At 44.5% G+C, this 16,822-nt stretch overlaps 1 long non-coding RNA gene and 1 pseudogene across 1 annotated transcript; both read left to right on the top strand.

The window, feature by feature from the left end:
- Window positions 1–709: 709 nt before the first annotated feature.
- On the top strand, window positions 710–14,633 carry LOC121834413. Its single transcript, XR_006077203.1, has 3 exons — window positions 710–950; window positions 13,424–13,534; window positions 14,437–14,633. It is a non-coding gene; the product is annotated as an uncharacterized LOC121834413 (long non-coding RNA).
- Window positions 14,634–14,757: 124 nt separating this feature from the next.
- Window positions 14,758–15,655, top strand: LOC120841292 (annotated as a pseudogene).
- The last annotated feature ends 1,167 nt before the right edge of the window (window positions 15,656–16,822 follow it).

Raw genomic sequence — 16,822 nt, forward strand, 5'->3', positions numbered from 1 at the left:
TATTGTATTGTATTCATCCTACCCCTAAGGCTAGTCTATATAGAGCTATGACTTTCATCGCTATGGGCAGGAGCCAGCTGAGTTTGTATTGCTTGGAAGGTGGAGGGGTGATGTGCTAGGGAGCTAAACCCCGTCCCTGTCTCCCATATTGTCTGCTATAATAGTTTAAATGTCACTCAGAGAGAAGCGGGAGGGCGAGGCAATTGCCCCCCTTGCCTTGCCCTCTTCTTCCGATGCCACTAATAGGGTATGCAAACTTGGGGATTCCCTGCCATAAATAAATGCAACCCCTTATGGCTGCCACTGCATACAAAGGAAAAAAAGAGAGATGTGGTTCATTTTTCTCTTAGATGTTCATATCAGAGGGGATACAAACAGTCGTGGGTAGTTGCGGCTGAGTGAGCCAGCAGTGAGTGCTGCCTAAGTGTTCGATTCGGACTCTCGTTTAATCGGCAAGAAAACAAGTACCAGACAACTATTGGAACGTATCCTGTGAATGGCTCCTGGGATTTTCGCAAATGGTCTCTTGTCTTACAAATGAATGCACTCCTATTAACTAAGGGCACTTAGCGAGCTATATATCCGAGGGTAAAAGACTAAAAACAATGGAAAAGTAAAAGAAACCAACAACACTTCTACTTGTTCATTGTTTTTGGCGCTTTTTCCCTCGGAAATATGGATCACCAACTAGCCCAAGTGCATACCCTTCTACACTTAGTGAGTTGCTTCCTCCCTTCTCATACTGCTGAGTCTACATTTAAGCATTCATTCTTCACAGGAGGACCGACACGACAGATTGACCTATCCGCTGATGCGAATTGACAAAGAGGACTCAAAGGCCATAACTGCGGTGTTGGAGAACCACTTATTTGAGGTGACGGACGGATTGGGCACTTCATTGATTTGAAGTACGATATAAAGTCTGCCTTGGCTTTGGATCTCATCACAAAGTAAGAAACTTGTTCACCAGAGGGAATATGTGTGCCATTTTTGCGTTTTTTTCCCACGTCCTAACATTAAAGTGTTGGCTTATTGAACTCTATTCTACTTTTTTTATCCTTTCTATGCTGACTTTTCATGAAAACCTATGGCCTCCGAACAGGCTCATGCTCCCTCTTTTATGTCTTTTTTCAGCTGCACTTCCACATTTCCAATGCAACCCTCCCCTTGTGAACATATACATAGCTGCTTTTAGATTTTAGGGCTACTGTTCATTGCAAAGTGCTTGAGTTGTCTCAAGTTGTATGTAGCAGCTCCCATAATAAGGACAGAAGTACTATTCCACATTACAGAGAAATCAAGGGAGGTATTGAAATTTGATACAACAGCTGCAAAAATAAAAGTACAGTGGTCGCACTTCAACAGGCTAAAAATGCCACTTGCCAGTAGAGTTTTTTTTGTTTCAGCAAACGTTTGACTAACAAGGAGCCAATTGTACACTTCCCTTCCCCTAATTCTGTTAGCAGGCATTTACGTTACTTTTTACTGGGTGATTTTACACTCAGCACATAACACTATACTTGAGCAGAGTTCGTGTGAACCCTTCCTGGAAAGTGTGCTTAACTGTTTAATACTGAGTTTAGGCAACACTTCCAAATGGGGTTGTACTTACTCTACAAAATTCTTTAGTGCGAGTAATTAAATCCCCACTTCAAGTGTTGCCTAACTCTGTATGAAAGAGTGAAGCAGTCTCCAGGAAGGGATCATATAAACTGCTAAGTTTGCTGTTATGTAATATTAATTCTTGCTATAGAGCACACTAAACTTTTTAATACGGAGTGCAGGCACCACTTCTAAGGTTACAATAACTCTTCCTGGAGAGCGTGCTTAACTCTTTAGTACAGAGTTCAGGCAACACTTTTTCTTACATACGACAGACTGGTTGTCGCTTAAACAATTGTATTTAGGAGCAAAAAAGGGCAGTTAAAATAATGCACCAAACTCTGAAATTCAAAACCTGTAGACAGTCCTGACTCTTGCAAAACCATTTGTGTGACTATAGAAAAGTTAAGTGAGCACTCGTATGGGAGAGTAAAACATACACTAGTCGTGGAAAGGTAACGATTACCTATTCCTAGCAGGGATAGGCGGTATTTCAAATACAAGTAATTGAAATATGTATTTCAAATACTTTGTGTATTTTGAATTTCTATTTAATTACAAATTGGGTAATGCATTTGACGTGTGTATTTAAATACTAAAAGGTGGGTATTTCAAATACAATTGTAATTAAATACAATTTTGTGGGCGAAAATACATCCCTCAAATTTATTGGCACTGTCCAGAGCAGAAAGAAAACTACGTTCTGCACCGAATGCAGTGTCTCTTAATCAAGCACAAGCGTTTAGTGACTTTGTGATTACGGTGCTAGTCCAGGGCAAGAATAGTGATGAAATCGACGTTCACAGGCAGACTGGCTAAATAAGCGCCTGTGACAACTTGTGATGCTTTCCAGCCTGATTTCCATCCATAATTTTGCCTGGAACATTCTAAATGCGCGTGTCGTCCAGATTTTCGTTAACTGGTGCGAGTTGCAACAATAAAAAATTCTTTAGCTAGTGCTCCGTGTCTTGGTCGTCTCGGTTCTTTGTTGGTATATACCAACATGTAATCGACAAAAAAAGCTGCTTGAGGCTCTGTACTTTTTCACCTATTACGTCCAAGCTGATTACATTTTTTGTGATTATATTTCTATTACGTTACTAGAGCCTCGCAAACTTACTCCAGAGTGTGCGTAGAGATACGTAGAAACCCGTTGCAGGTGCCCTGAAGTCGCTCTCGCAAATTTTGAGGAATGTATTTAGAAAAGTATTTGGAAGAGAACAAATAAATTTGGTTCTATTTGTATCTTGTATTTAAATGCTTTTTGTAGCGTGAGCTACACTGGCCGAAATTGAGCAGTTTCGCGTGGCTGGCATAATGAGCCATGCTCCGTGCTGCGCAAGTGCGAGGAGCAGTGACGTCGCACGGCGCACAGCTGGCGGGGCGGAGGCCAAGTCGCCGCGGGATCCGCCGCCACCGCGCTCGCCTCGCCAGTCTTCGCATTCCAGAGGAGTGAGGTCACAGCCACGGCAGACGCACTGGCGGCGCCGCCTGCCCAGCTATGTGCCTCCGTTGCGCAGTAGCCAAGTCTGACGCTGCACCGGAGCTGCTTGATAGCACCTCTCATTTTATGCGCCTAAGCTCACGCTGCGTATATCCTGGCATAGCCGAGCTAAGCCACCGCAATTTTTTTTAATGTAATTAGACTCGTAATTAAATACATTTTTGACGAAGTATTTTTGTATTTGTATTTTGATACATATTTGCATGTATTTTTCATATTCCTGGTCCCTAGAGAGAGTATAGCTTGCGATAACCCGGATTCTCTCCAAAAAGAGTACAGTCAACGACCGTCCATTCCTTTTTTAATTATTTTTTTAAGAGTGTAGAGTTAACATAATAATCCGAAACGAAAGGTCCCCTGCGTTTGGCCGCTTCGAAATGGCGGAACATAGAAGCGGAGATCGGCGGTCCCAGTTCGCGATTTCGATGAGCCCTATCGCTGCCGAGGCCTTTATATGCACCAAGATGCAGCCAAACATCACCAGTAAAGTCTTTACCTTGTTATTTTCTGTCTTTGCAGAAGAACACAGGAGTCGCGCAGTGATAAATTTAAATAAACCTGACAAGTGCTCGAGCAACTTCAACTTGTCGCGGCAAAACGAACACGCCTAACTTTTTGTTTGCTTTATTTCTCTGCCTTTTTTCGCTCTTTTTCTCGGGACTGGAGATGTTAGCGCCCAGGACTTGCCGTGTTCTACTCCTGTCTTTACCCGCCTGGTTGAGGTTGTGCCGGCGTGTCCGTTGGGAGCCATTCATAATGTCGGCAAACCGATTGCTCGAGCGTCGCCTTGTCCTGGTTCCTAATGATTTACGGAATTCTAGAAAAAACAATATTGCTGGCCGTGGCTCCGTTGACACCAAGTTTTACGGCTAAAACAATCACAGAGCAACTGACTGTCTTCAACCTCGAGTGGGTGCACAAAGTACCATGCAGACAAGGCCCCAAAGGACACAAAACATAGGATAACAGCAATGAATGCCTCCAACATGGATTCCAGTGGGTTTTGATCAGATCCACGAAGTGGTAGCAGCATTGAACCATGGTATTGTGCAACAACCCTATACTGGTAACAAGTTACTGCTCTGTTCTAATTTACAACCAACTGTCTTTGACACTTTCAATCCAATCCGAGATCCAATCCGCTGTCACTCCGTGCGTGTCGCCAGCATTGCTCGCCTTGGCTGCTCTGGTTTCTCACTTTCGCTTGTTCCTTCGATAGCTTCTTGCCAACCAGTCGTTCCACTACCACCTAGAGGTTAAAAACTAATTCGTAGTGTTCACAATGATCTACGGGTACATAAAGTACATGAAAGGCGGGAAACGGGCCATTTTGCCATTTTCTCTCATGCTAAGGTTCGCGCCGAAGTCGACCGAGGACCTCACTCCTACTTTTGTGAAAGCATACTAGTAAAAGCCAAGTGAAGAAAAGGAAGGCTAATAAGATGCCAATGTGATCCAACCTGGCAGTAAGTATAGGGTGACTGAAATAACCAGGCTCGATCTAAAATGGGCCATAAAAATTGGCGCCTGCACATAGCAATCTGAACTTTGTGTCAAAGGTATATTTCACAGGTTGGTTTTTGTAAAATTACAAAGCGTAGCTCCCTTTCTGCAAAACATAGGGCTAAAAAACTTGCAAGGGTAAACAACGGATGGCGACGTAAACGACCAAGTCGAGCGGCGAGGCGCGTTTGGCGTCCGGTTTTCCGCAGCTCGCCAAGGCCTGGCTTCAAGACGCGCCCGCCGCAGCTCGCAAGACTCCCTGACTACTACAAGATCATCATCCGTGCACGTGGTGGCCTCAACCTAAGCTCGATGAGCACAGGCAAGCTGCAAGACTTCGTCTTTAACACTGCCCAGACCAATTACAACGTGGCACGCGATGATAAAATTCGAATCAATGCCATTCAAAACTATACTACTCAGCACCCCCTCTGAAGGGCGAAGAGAACTATTTTCTGGCCACATATATGGCAAATCCTGCGAAGATCTCACGCGGAATCATCTTTAATGTGCCAGATTACGGTCCACCGGAGAACATCAGCCAATACCTAATCGACTGCAATCACGACCCGGCTATTCTCCTTGCCCGTCGGATGTCTCTCATCACCGCCCCTCTCTACGGCAAAAGGTCCAAACCCTACGGCAAAAGGTCCAAACTCTACGGCAAAAGGTCCAAACCCTCACACAATAAATCACTGCCGTTTAGAAGGAAAATGCAGACTTACGACCCCTCCTTAAACAGAAAGGTTACCCCTCCAGCGCCAACTCCTACCCCTCCAGCGCCCACTCCTACTCCTCCCCCACTACCCGTTGCAGTTGCCATATCCTCACCTGACAGCACCGCCCAGTCTGTCAAGCGTAGAGTAATCAATACTATGGCCTCAAAATCGTAGACAAATTACACCGACTCGGCGTCAATGACCGCAATGTCTCGCATTTTCAGTGCCAGACTGCAAACCTTAGAGCAAAACGTTACAGCCGTTGTACGGCGATAGAAAACGCTGTCTCAAAGTACTCCTCCAGATTGGCCCAACTCACCAGTCAAATAAACCAACTCACCAACATCTCATCCAAGTTGGGGTCCTAAACTCCTCCACCACCCCCACCATCCATACCCTACCTCTAACAGTGCATCCCTCAATATGGCTTTACCTCTCCCACGCCCGCCACGCCTCAGTAGGCACCAAACCACTATCTGGCAATGGAATTACCACAGCTTCCGACTGAAGCGTGGCTATCTTTAACACTGCCTCCAGTCCCTCCAAACTCCCCCCGATATCATAATGATTCAGAAAACCCGCCGCGCGGTCAAACTAGCCATCTATAGAGCCTTCCAAACTCCTGACAACGAGGAACCCAATACCGCCATCCTCACTCGTAGACATCTAACCGCTTCGTACAAAAATCTTGGCGGAGTCGACGTGGAGCACGACATCGTAGAGATCCTTCCCCAAAGGAAAGGCGGCCCATGTCTCTATATACTAAACATATTTAGCCTCCCGTCGGCTTGCAAACACCGCTTTGGCGTCCTCTTCTCCCGTGCCTTGAGGGAGGAGGGTCCTCGGTAGCAGAACCATCAAACGGCACTTGAATGCAACATAGAAGTACATTCGGACAGCATTGTAGACTTTGTCCAAACGGTGAGCTAAAAATACATATTTTTCGTGTATGGCTCGTCTAATTACTATTATTAGTATTACTATTATTATTATTACATTTATTATTATTTGACCGGGGCATTCAAGACCAACAAGCTGTGCGTTGTTTCGCCGTCAACGAGTCTGAGAGCGCTGTTTGTTACGAAGCTGGCGCCGGATATTATCTGCAAGGACGACTCTTCGCGCCTGTCCTCCGTTGGAATCGACAAAGTGGAGTGCCGTCACCTAAAGACCCGTTTCGACACTTACGGCTCCTTTCATGTGGCCGCGGCTGCGGAGGATTTTGAGAAACTTGCTGATCCAGCTGTGTGGCCTAAATCCAGCCTTTTTAAACCTTTCAGAGGAACCCTTCAGAGAGACATGCTCCACGCTTCAGAGGGACATCCCACAACCGCTGACAAGTGATGCCTGGCATAGATTTATTATATCAAAACGTCCGCGGCTTACGCACAAAAGCCGATTGCTTTTTTTTGTAACGTTACAGTGTCTAATTATGCAATCTTCTGTCTAACGGAAATTTGGTTGCGTCCTAACATCGGGTCCTCCGATTACTTTCCGCCTGGTTTTGTTGTGTACCGGCACGACCGTGACTTGTTTCAAGGAGCTGGAGCGGGAGGCGGTGTGTTGGTCGCGGTCGACAGCTCAAGGAGGCGTCAAGATTTAGAAAACTTTCCTGAGAGCTTGTTCGTCGAAATTGAGTATGCAAAGAGAGAACGTGTTCTTATTGGTCTGTTCTATCTCCCCCCAGAAAAGCCACCTGGTGATTTTCAGCGTTGTCTGGTTGGGTTAGAAAAACTCAACGAGCTACAGGCGTGCAACGTTTTGACTGATAACTTTTATTGAAAGGAGAAATGCAACTATCTTTTAGACTCCTCTTCTTTTTTGGATCTGAAGCGGCTCAACAATGTTCTTAATAAGCAAGGCAATGCTTTAGATTTATGTTTTTCAAATACGAACGGTGTACGTGTGACTTGGAGTGAAATGCCAATGGTGCCTGAGGATATGTACCACCCCGCGCTTGATGTAGTGATCTCTATTTTTAATTACCCAACTCGCAGTAACTCTGATGCCTCTCCGCCGCAAGCATTGTATAACTTTTCGGCAGGAGACTACGTCGGAATGTTGCCCCTCAGCTTGAGAGGTGGTGGTACGTTCCGACTTGAGGAACACAGAAGGGATGTGGTGAAGGCCACGCATGCCACGAGAAGCAAGTCTGAGCTTGTTGACCACAGCTGGACGACTGCGCATACGTTTGACTTGGACAATGCTGCTCGTGAGCAGAGGTGAGGCCCGAGGAAGTTCGTGGAATCGTGGTTTATCCGCCGAGACCCCGAGGCGTGCAAGACGAACCGGGGCCCCCACCGGACGTTTACGGGGACTTGTAGATTAGAGTCGACTGGTTTTGACTCTCCCAACCACCGGGCCAGTTCACACTGATGATGCCACCCGGATAGGTGGCGAAACGTCTGTGTTGTTGTTAATTTTTTGTTGTTGTGTTAAGCCACTGTAAACTTATTCCGTTATGACTACCCTGGCTTTTGGAGCATATTTGCATTCAGGAGTCGCTTCAGCAAAGTTGCGTCTGTCGCCCCACAGTGCTTTTTTAGCTTTGATGCACACGTTGTTTATATGGGTATTCCATCTTAAGTCAAGATTAAATACTACATCTAGGTACTTAAATTCTTTAACTCTTAAAGTTTAGAACCATTCATGTCATAATTATAGGCCAGCAGATTTTTTTGTTTTAGTTATAGACATAAATAATGATTTTTGATATGGTGTGGAAACCCCACGATTCGTCATTTGTCGCACCAATGCCTATTTTCTTTTTTTTTCTTTTTTTGTAAATTACGGTTTAATTTGATCTGATCATCTTTTGTTTTCATTTTATTATGAACCACACAATTGTCTTCAAAAAGTTTGATTTGAACTGAAACGTCATAGGGTAGATCGTTTATAAATATCGAAAATAAAAAGAGACCCAGAACACTTCCCTGAAGTTTCCAGACCAGATTAAAAACCGCACAAGGTTTACTCCCCCTGACCTCGATATAGACCTTTCCAGCGGCAGTCTCGAACGAAGCAATTTCCAGCGCGCATCCCTGGTTTTGAGACTGTACGTCAGTGTTGCCCGACTGCGCTGAGATGTGGGTTTTCTCGTCAGTAGGCTGTGGCAGCCTGCGTAGGAGCAATTTTGAATGCTGGTGGCGGCAAAATCGCCTCACTTTATTTTTTCTTTTGTGTTCTGTGGCGATTATAACGGCACTATACACTCAGCCGTGTCAACCTTAACTGCCTAATATATTTGACCACACCAGAGGATAGCCGAACTGCATGGGTATTGCCCCCTCACTATATGAAATTCAACGAGTCTCATAAATCGAACAACATATATTGTACGCGTACCCCACGGTGCCGCGTTATCCGGACATGATTTGAGAAAGGTCTCAAATAACACAGCATATCCAAAATACAGTGTCGACGACAGTCACTTCACGACGATCGCACGGAATCCGGCTTGTCTTGGGGTACGTTTTGAAGAGTGATGTTTTTTATACACAGCACTAGTGCGAATGAACGAACGTGTCTATTTAGTTCCCATTCCCCGGACCCTATCAGCTACTTCTCGCCAAGACCGGGAACATATCCGAGAAGGCTTTTCGGAGATTATCTCAACGGAAATAATCCTCGAAGAACGTCGAACGGTTTGCGTCGCGGGCTGCTTGACGTTCGCTTTCTTCGCCCGTTCTTTTCGCTCGTTTCTTGCGAAGGTCCAGAAGGCTATAAGTCCTGGTATTCCCAAGTTCTCACAGTGGAAGATTACAAAAACACGCAAGCATCCTGAACAGGCAAATAGAGTAAACACTTAGAAGGAAAGCCGGCGAACTCCGAACACACGATGCAGGTGGGGAGTCGCGCTGATCGGGTTTCCACAGCTCAGGCGGGTGGCAGAAATTTTTGGCTAATAGGGGTCACTCGAGTCGCAAAATGGCGGCGGCCAGCGAGCTGTTTCTGCAAAGGTCTATACTGTCTCCGTGATAAAAGATAAGAGGAAAACAATATAATAACTTTAAAAAAGAAAGATATGTACTTGTCTGTGTTTCTGACCTCTTTGGGTTTATTCTTTCTGTGTTTGTAAGTCTCTATAAACAAGCTCCCTAAATTTTAATTCAAGTTGTGTGAGCTTCATGTCCTGACTCAGTACGTCCGCCCGTCACCCTGTGTTCAATCCCCGCAACTTCTTTCAAGCCGTCAGCTACATCTCAATAATTAACTTTCTGCGGCTCCGTCTACGCTCCCTGGGGCTTTGCTTGCGAAAAAACGTGGCCCACGCCTCCGTGGACTTTGTGCTGGGATTCCACTCCCATACTTGGTTGTCAAGCTACAGGATCATGCAGATTTCAAGAATAGAGATATCCCAGGAACTTCGACTCATGAGAATGACTCTCCCCGGCCACGACAGCACTCCTCGATACGTTTTACGCCACAGACCCTCGTTCCTCTTCCTCAGGAGTTCTGCAGTCGGGCTCTTGGAGGCCGCAGGGGTAAAAATCCTGGGGAGGTACGCAAGTCTTGCCAGAAGGCTTCGGACTTCAACTGAAACCCCCTGTTGTACTTTTGGACAAACAGCTTTCCCCGGACACGGTGGGACTTCTGTCTCACGGGCCCAAGTTCGCCCTAGACCTTCCAGCATCGAGGGTAGACCAACTGACATCCGTTTACAAGGTAGCAGCAAGTAACCCTGAAAAGGATCGTCAGAACTTCGTAGGGACAGCTGTGCATTCCGTTTGTGCCCATCTGCCTCCTCCAGGCAAGTCATATGTATACTCAACAGTAGAGGAGCTCCGCAACGCCCAGCTAAAGCTGCTAGAGTAAGAAAAGATGGTAGTTTTCGTTGTTATGAACGAGGACATCTAAGAGGAAAAGGTGGAAGCTGCACTCGAAAAAAGAACTGCTTTACTCAAGGAAAGACCTTCAGGGTCTTTAAGGTCTGAGGCTAGGGAGATATGCTCTCAACTGAACCTCCCCGCTCTGAGAAAGAAATGCGTTAGCTTTGCCCGCACATCAGTTCATAAGAGTGCCTTTTTTTTCTGCAAAGACCCATGCAGAAAACGCCCCGCTCCGCGGCATTGTTTCGGAGAACGGGTGCTGGCAGAAGAATGGTCTCCAACGGCCAACTCTGCCAGCAACACCAGCGGTCGAACCAACGGGAGCCCCTGGGAGACAGACGGTCTCCAACACAACCATGGCAAATCGTCACCAATGACTTCTTCCATCTCCACAGTGTCACCTACCTACTTGTAGTGGACTACTTTAGCAAGTACATTGTGATAGAGCAAAAGGGGGACACCTCTGCTATCAAAGGATCGCAACCCTAAAAAAGGAGTTTGCTTGATTCGGCATTCTAGAAGGGGTCTGTGACAACGGCCTGCCATTCAACTCTGAAGCATTCAAAGGGTATCTCAAGTGCCTGGACATGACAAATAATCCAAGTTCTCCTGATTACCCACAGTCGAATGAACTTGCAGAGAGGTCAGTTCAAAGAATGAAAACAGCTTGACCAAGGCACCGAAGGAAGGCAACGACCTGTCTCTTGTCCTTATGGAGCTTAGGGACACACCGATGGATCAGCTCCTGTCCCCATTGGAACTGCTAATGGGCCGCAGGATCACAACCCTCAAGCCAGCTGCTCCGTGTTAACTTGAGCAGCACTACAACATCAGGGAGGTTCAAGCACGCCTTCAGTTCCGTCAAAAGTGTCAGCACCGACATGGTGACGCACACAGCAAACCACTACGTCCTCTGAGTCAAGGCGAGAGAGTCTATTTCCGTCGAAACCACAAATGGGAACCCGGAATTGTGGTCCAAGTCGGACAACAGCCACGATCATACCTAATCAGAGCGGAAGACGGGGAAGGGGAGGGGGGGGGGGCATTACAGAAGAAATCGATTCCCCATCTGACCATTCGCCTGAAACAACAACGCGATCCCTGAGGACTACTACCAACTCACGTTCAACGACCAACCTCACCAATGTCCTGCCCAGTAGTCCCGCATACCCGAAACCACTCGATCAAGCCATCAAGTTGTTCAGCCAGCAAGGTATCGCCGAATCTGTGGACTCTGAACTCTTAAAATTCGCATGAACTTTCTTTTTGCAAAATAAAAGGGAAAAAAGGATCTGTTATGTATTTAGAAAACTATGGTTGGTGGTGCCCACTTCGCAGTTTCTCACAAATCGGCGTTGATACCCACACGTGCGACTCAGCTAGCCTTTCACCACAAAACAGCTATGTGCCTAGCGTCGTTCCCGTTCTCGTAATAAAGTTTGTCAACCAAAAACATTTCAGTATGAACAACGTTATCCACAAACACGGCACGTGTCAGTTCCTGGATCTCCTGGATGTTTACCTCCACTCAACCTCAGTGGAGTACGAGGGCAATGTTTATATAAAGAGAGCGGAGGTGTGCATCAGGTCATGCTTTGCAACAGTTATGAGTAAGGTATGTATTTACTCGCACAATGAACGCACTCGCGTAATGAACGCACCCCCCAAGTCGGCTTCCAAAATTTCGACTTTTTTTTTCACTTGCATATTAAACCCACCCCCAACTGGGAAGTCAAAACTTTGACCCCCTCCCCTTTCCCCACACGCGCGAAATGAACGCACTTTTCTATCCTGGTGCAGCGAGGTCGCAAATGCATGGGTAGCGTGGCCGAACAAAACGCCTTGCAAAAGGCCTTAAAAATAAAAAAAGACCCATTGAATCATTTATCGAAACTACAGTACGAAAACCAGTGTCTCCCACTTAGACTTGGTTCTTTCTAATTTAACTTCTCTTGAATCACGTCGGACAGTCGCTCGCCTTACTCTTTTTCATAACTTTTATTACAACATGCAATCATTTATGCTCACTCACTGTAAGTCTGTCTCATACATTTCTTTGCGTCATGATCATTCCTTGAAAATTGCACCTATATTTGGTCGCACTAATAGATACAAATACTCTCCTCTTGCTCTGTCCATTAAAAATGGGAATTCTCTCCCAAACGACATAGTCACTGAATAGAATGATAAAAAATATTCCGCAAAAAATTTTTGGCTTTGGTACTATGTTTTCAGCGCCATGTCTGCTTGTGTTTCCTATAAATTGTGCACTGAGTCCCCAGTTCTGTTGTGCCCGGTTTCTGTAAACTTTGTTCTGAATTCTGTATAGTTTGTTTTTAGTTTTTGTTTGTTGTTAATTTTTAACCTTAGTTAGTTCTTTTATTTCCATTATATCATTGCATTTGTTTGTATTTTTCTACCCCCCCTCATGTAATACGTTTGAACGAACGTATTTGAGGCGAATAAAACTTGAAATTGAACTTGATTCGAGTCCATTGAGCTGCGAAGGCGAATACATCGGCCATCGGAAGATGCCTAAATGCTCGCTTTAGGGAACACCATTTAGATGTTACCAAGGCATCATCGGACTCGTTCCACCCAATAGTTCTGCATGCCCGTACCTGCCACGATTGCACCCCACACTTTGAAAACACCACTTAGCTAAGTTCACACATAGATAAATGTGGGCCCGAAACAATAGAAGCGTTTAAGGTCAGATATGCCGTGAGCAATGTCTCTGGGACATCTTTGGCTTTGTCGTCAAAAAAGCTGGAATTTCTAGCGTAAAAATTATCGTAAAAAGCTTGTTGTGATCAATTAATTTTGTCTTTTCCTTTCTTTTCTTATTTATTTTCCCCCCTTTTCAGGGGTTAATTTCCTGATTATAATGCAGTTAATGTAAAGGTACAAGCGAGCTGGACAAGAACCTAGCTGTGTTTGGAGATTTGTGTTTGTCCTTTGTCCCTCTTGTTCCCATTTTCCAGGATTATTTTCGTCATTAATTTCCTTTCTTTTTTTTCTTCCTTTCCCCCTTTTTCACGAAATTTCCTTAAGTTTTTCCCTATAATTTTTTTGCTATCATTTTAATTTGGTATTTTTAAAGTTTGTGAGTAAATTGGTTTTATATTAAATTTTGAATATTTTCGTTTTCTTTCAATTCTTTGTCGTTCAAGGTCGTAGCGTAATGGGCATCTCATAAATGTTCGCTGCTCATTGAAAGAACTGTGTGTGTCTGTGTTTGTACTTTACGTGTTTTATTCTTTCAGTGCATTCTGTCAGTTCCTCAAGGCTCTTCTCACATCATGTGGTGACATTTGCGTCCAGTGTTATATAGCCCTGTCACATGGAAGAGGTGGAGGAGACCAGCTTACTAAAAAGTATATCAGCATCACTGGTATTTCCTTTCTCGTTGGAAATGACTTCTGCCCCTTTTGTTTAATGGGAGTCTTTTGCATGTTCTTTGCTTACTTTTCAAACGGTTCAAAAGTGTGATATGGGGTAGGCAGTTATGCGACAATGGTGCATGCCCAGTATATCACGGTAGCTTAAACAAGAGACTTTGGAAGTGAACATCAGGAGAATCTCCTGTTTCATTCTTTCTAATCCAGGGTGCCAATTTCGAAACATGTTGTACAATCTTTAAATAACTTTTAGCACAAGGAAGGAAAAAGGAGAGGAGGCATTATGTCAGTTCGCTATGCAATTCTAGAGATTTTACAACAGTACAGTACAGGACACCAAGCCGGTTGGAACCAGATCATTACATCTGTCAGTGTGGCTTCTAGGTACTTTAACTAGCTTATTAGTTCGCAAAAGAGCTCAATGAATTGTGGAGGCTAAGCCTCGTAAGACTTCTGCAGACTGACTGCACTGAGCAATAAAACGAAGAATTCAGCTGGATTGTGTAACGTAGAAAGATAAACCGGGAAAAGAGCATGGGCAAAACTGGGGAGCTAAACCACGCAAGGCATTTCGTGCTATGACTCGTCTAAACTATTTTCTTTGTTGCTGCACTTTCTGTCATCTTTAGCAGGCAGTATGCACTGATTTCACTTACATATTGGGTGGATTCGACCATAAAGCTAGACGTTTGTATTAGAAAACCAAGCGTATGTTTTATCGGAGTAATGGCACATAGAATTTGCACTCTTTTTAAGAGGGATAATTTATCTAAGCCAATTGTTTCATACTAAATTGCCAAAGATTCTGCCCCAGTTTTCAAAAACAGACTGGCAAATGCTTTCATTTATTTAGTAACATTTGATCTGTTTATTTACAGGAAACACTGCCTCTATTGCTGTCATCAACAGCCAGCTGGCTGAAATCAAGCCACCACACAGCTCCACGAGACTCCCAAGGGCACTGAGCACACGCCTATTCTGGAAGGCTTCCGAATGGCGCCACTGGCTGCTGTACCACTCGCTTCCCTGCATGTACAGGGTCCTTCTGGACCAATACTGGCCGTACATAAAGAAGCTGGTGGAGGCCGTCCATGCACTTTTAAGGGACACCGTAACTCCAGCATCCATTGATGTTGCACGCGAGTTCTCCCCCTTCGGTTTCTTTGTGTCCTGCTTCGGGCCAGCTTTAATAATGTCATATTGTGCTTTCAGAGAAACTCCTCTGGACCTTTGTGGGCATGACAGGGAGGCTGTATGGAGCTCCAGCAATGACGTTCAGCCTGCACCAGTTACTCCACCTAGCGGAAGCAGTGCAGCAACTGGGGCCATTGTGGGGCCATTCTGCTTTTGAATTTGAAAGCGGTAACGGGCAGCTTGTGAAGCTGGTGAAAGGATCAAATGCTCTTCCGGAAAGGGTAGTGAAGTATCAGCAGTTGGGATCAAACTTTGGTGTCCTCGCTTCTAAGTGACAGCGTCAAAGTGATGTGCTGTGATATTCTGGGATACACTAAACACCAAAACTTCAAGTATGCAAACGAAGTGTGCCTGCTCGGTTCCTCTTCGAAGGCATCCTTGAGCAAAGAGGAGCAGAGTTGTCTTTCCGCTGGATCTGGGGCCGCCTTTGATCAGGCTACAGAGTACAAGCACTTCGCATGGAAAGGGCAGATTTGTCACAGCCGAAACTATGCCAGGAGTAAAAAGACAGACTCCTAGGTCATTCAAATAAAGGATATGTGCGATTTCACCATTTTGAGAGTGTTGCCTTTGAAAGGTGAGGTAACACTTCTGTGCAGGGAAGTTGTCATCACTTGGCAGGTGCTTTCCCGCAGCACATCAGGCTTTGTTTTCTTTCTCACGTGAACTTGCAGGCTGTTAAACCACAGCAGCTGAAGGCACCATGCCTTTTTCTCACTTTCAGGAAGCCCTCAGCATGCTATGTCTGTGATCTGTCAAACCTTCTTGAGCGCGATTGATGTAATGTAACCAGGTGTGCCGAAGTAAAGTGACTGTTCCCTAGGAGTTGAAATATTCAAAACAAACATCCTGTGATAATTTGTCCCTGTTTTGCCTTTGTGTCAACAAGGGAAATCTATCGAGATTGTGCCTTTCACATCTTCAGACTTCTTGTTTTGCTCCTAAGGTGTTCCTTCAGGTAACTCTACATTCATAAGTGATTTTCTTTGTTTACATTTTGTTATACTTCGTGTGCTTGATTTGCTCTTCTGAGACTAGTCGGGCTAATTTGATTATCGACCTGTGGAAGATGGCTATTGTTTGAGTAAATCAATTCCATGTCTCAGCCTCCTAATGTGTCTTTCCCTAACCTTTCTGACAAAAATGTGTGAAGCTTCTAGGGGTAGCAGTAGGGTAGGCTTGTTTTTAACTGCAAGCAGGCAAATCAGAAAATCACTCTTTTGTTATTATAATGCAAGTTGAAAAGACTGAAATAGACTTAGACCTTTCGTTATTCTGTCTACATTGCATCATAATTGAATAGCTTCAAAAACCTTCTGTATTCGTGGACCACAAAATAGGCTTTTGTTAATAGCATTTCACATATGATTTGATTGATTTTGTTTTCATACTTCTGTGTTAATTTTGACTAGTTAATTGTTTTAGTAACTATAGGTTATGTATGAGGGTTATAAGTTCTTGGCTCTCTTAATTACTGAACTGTCATTCGATGATTTGTCTCTTAACACCTACAAGTACTTGTGAAAATCTTAAACTGGCACACGTAAAACTGAACAGCAAGATAGTTACTGATGCTTGTCTAGTGAGCTTTCAAACACAAATATTAAATAGAGCGTGCACATTAGAATGTATAGCAATGTATTTCTGGGGTGGAGTTGCCCTCTGAGGTTATTACTTGAAGTAAGCATTTGTGCAAGTTGGTTTAAATTTATGTAGTGTCTAATGGCCTTTCGGTGTCTTGGGGGTTCTAGTAATATTTTTTTCTGAGATCAATCATAGTATAGAAATAAATGTAGAGCGGATGCAGAGGATGCTAACTGCTGTTAACGAATTCCAATAAGGTAGAAATGTTTGGCGACTTCATTATAAAAAACAATTACTTTTTTTTTCATTTCAATGCTTCTAAAAATGCCTTCTGCACTTGATGGGCCAGCTGCATTCTTCAAGTTGTCATGAATCTGCCTAGAACGTGCCTTTTTTAGCTCGTCTTAGCAAGACATAATAGCAGTAGGTGATGCCACTAAAAAACCTGTGTCGACATTTAGCTAAGACAGCTCTATATCAATTTCA

This window comes from Ixodes scapularis, unplaced genomic scaffold (genome assembly GCF_016920785.2).
Source record: "Ixodes scapularis isolate PalLabHiFi unplaced genomic scaffold, ASM1692078v2 ptg001158l_1___fragment_1__unscaffolded, whole genome shotgun sequence".
Taxonomy (NCBI): Eukaryota; Metazoa; Arthropoda; class Arachnida; order Ixodida; family Ixodidae; genus Ixodes; species Ixodes scapularis.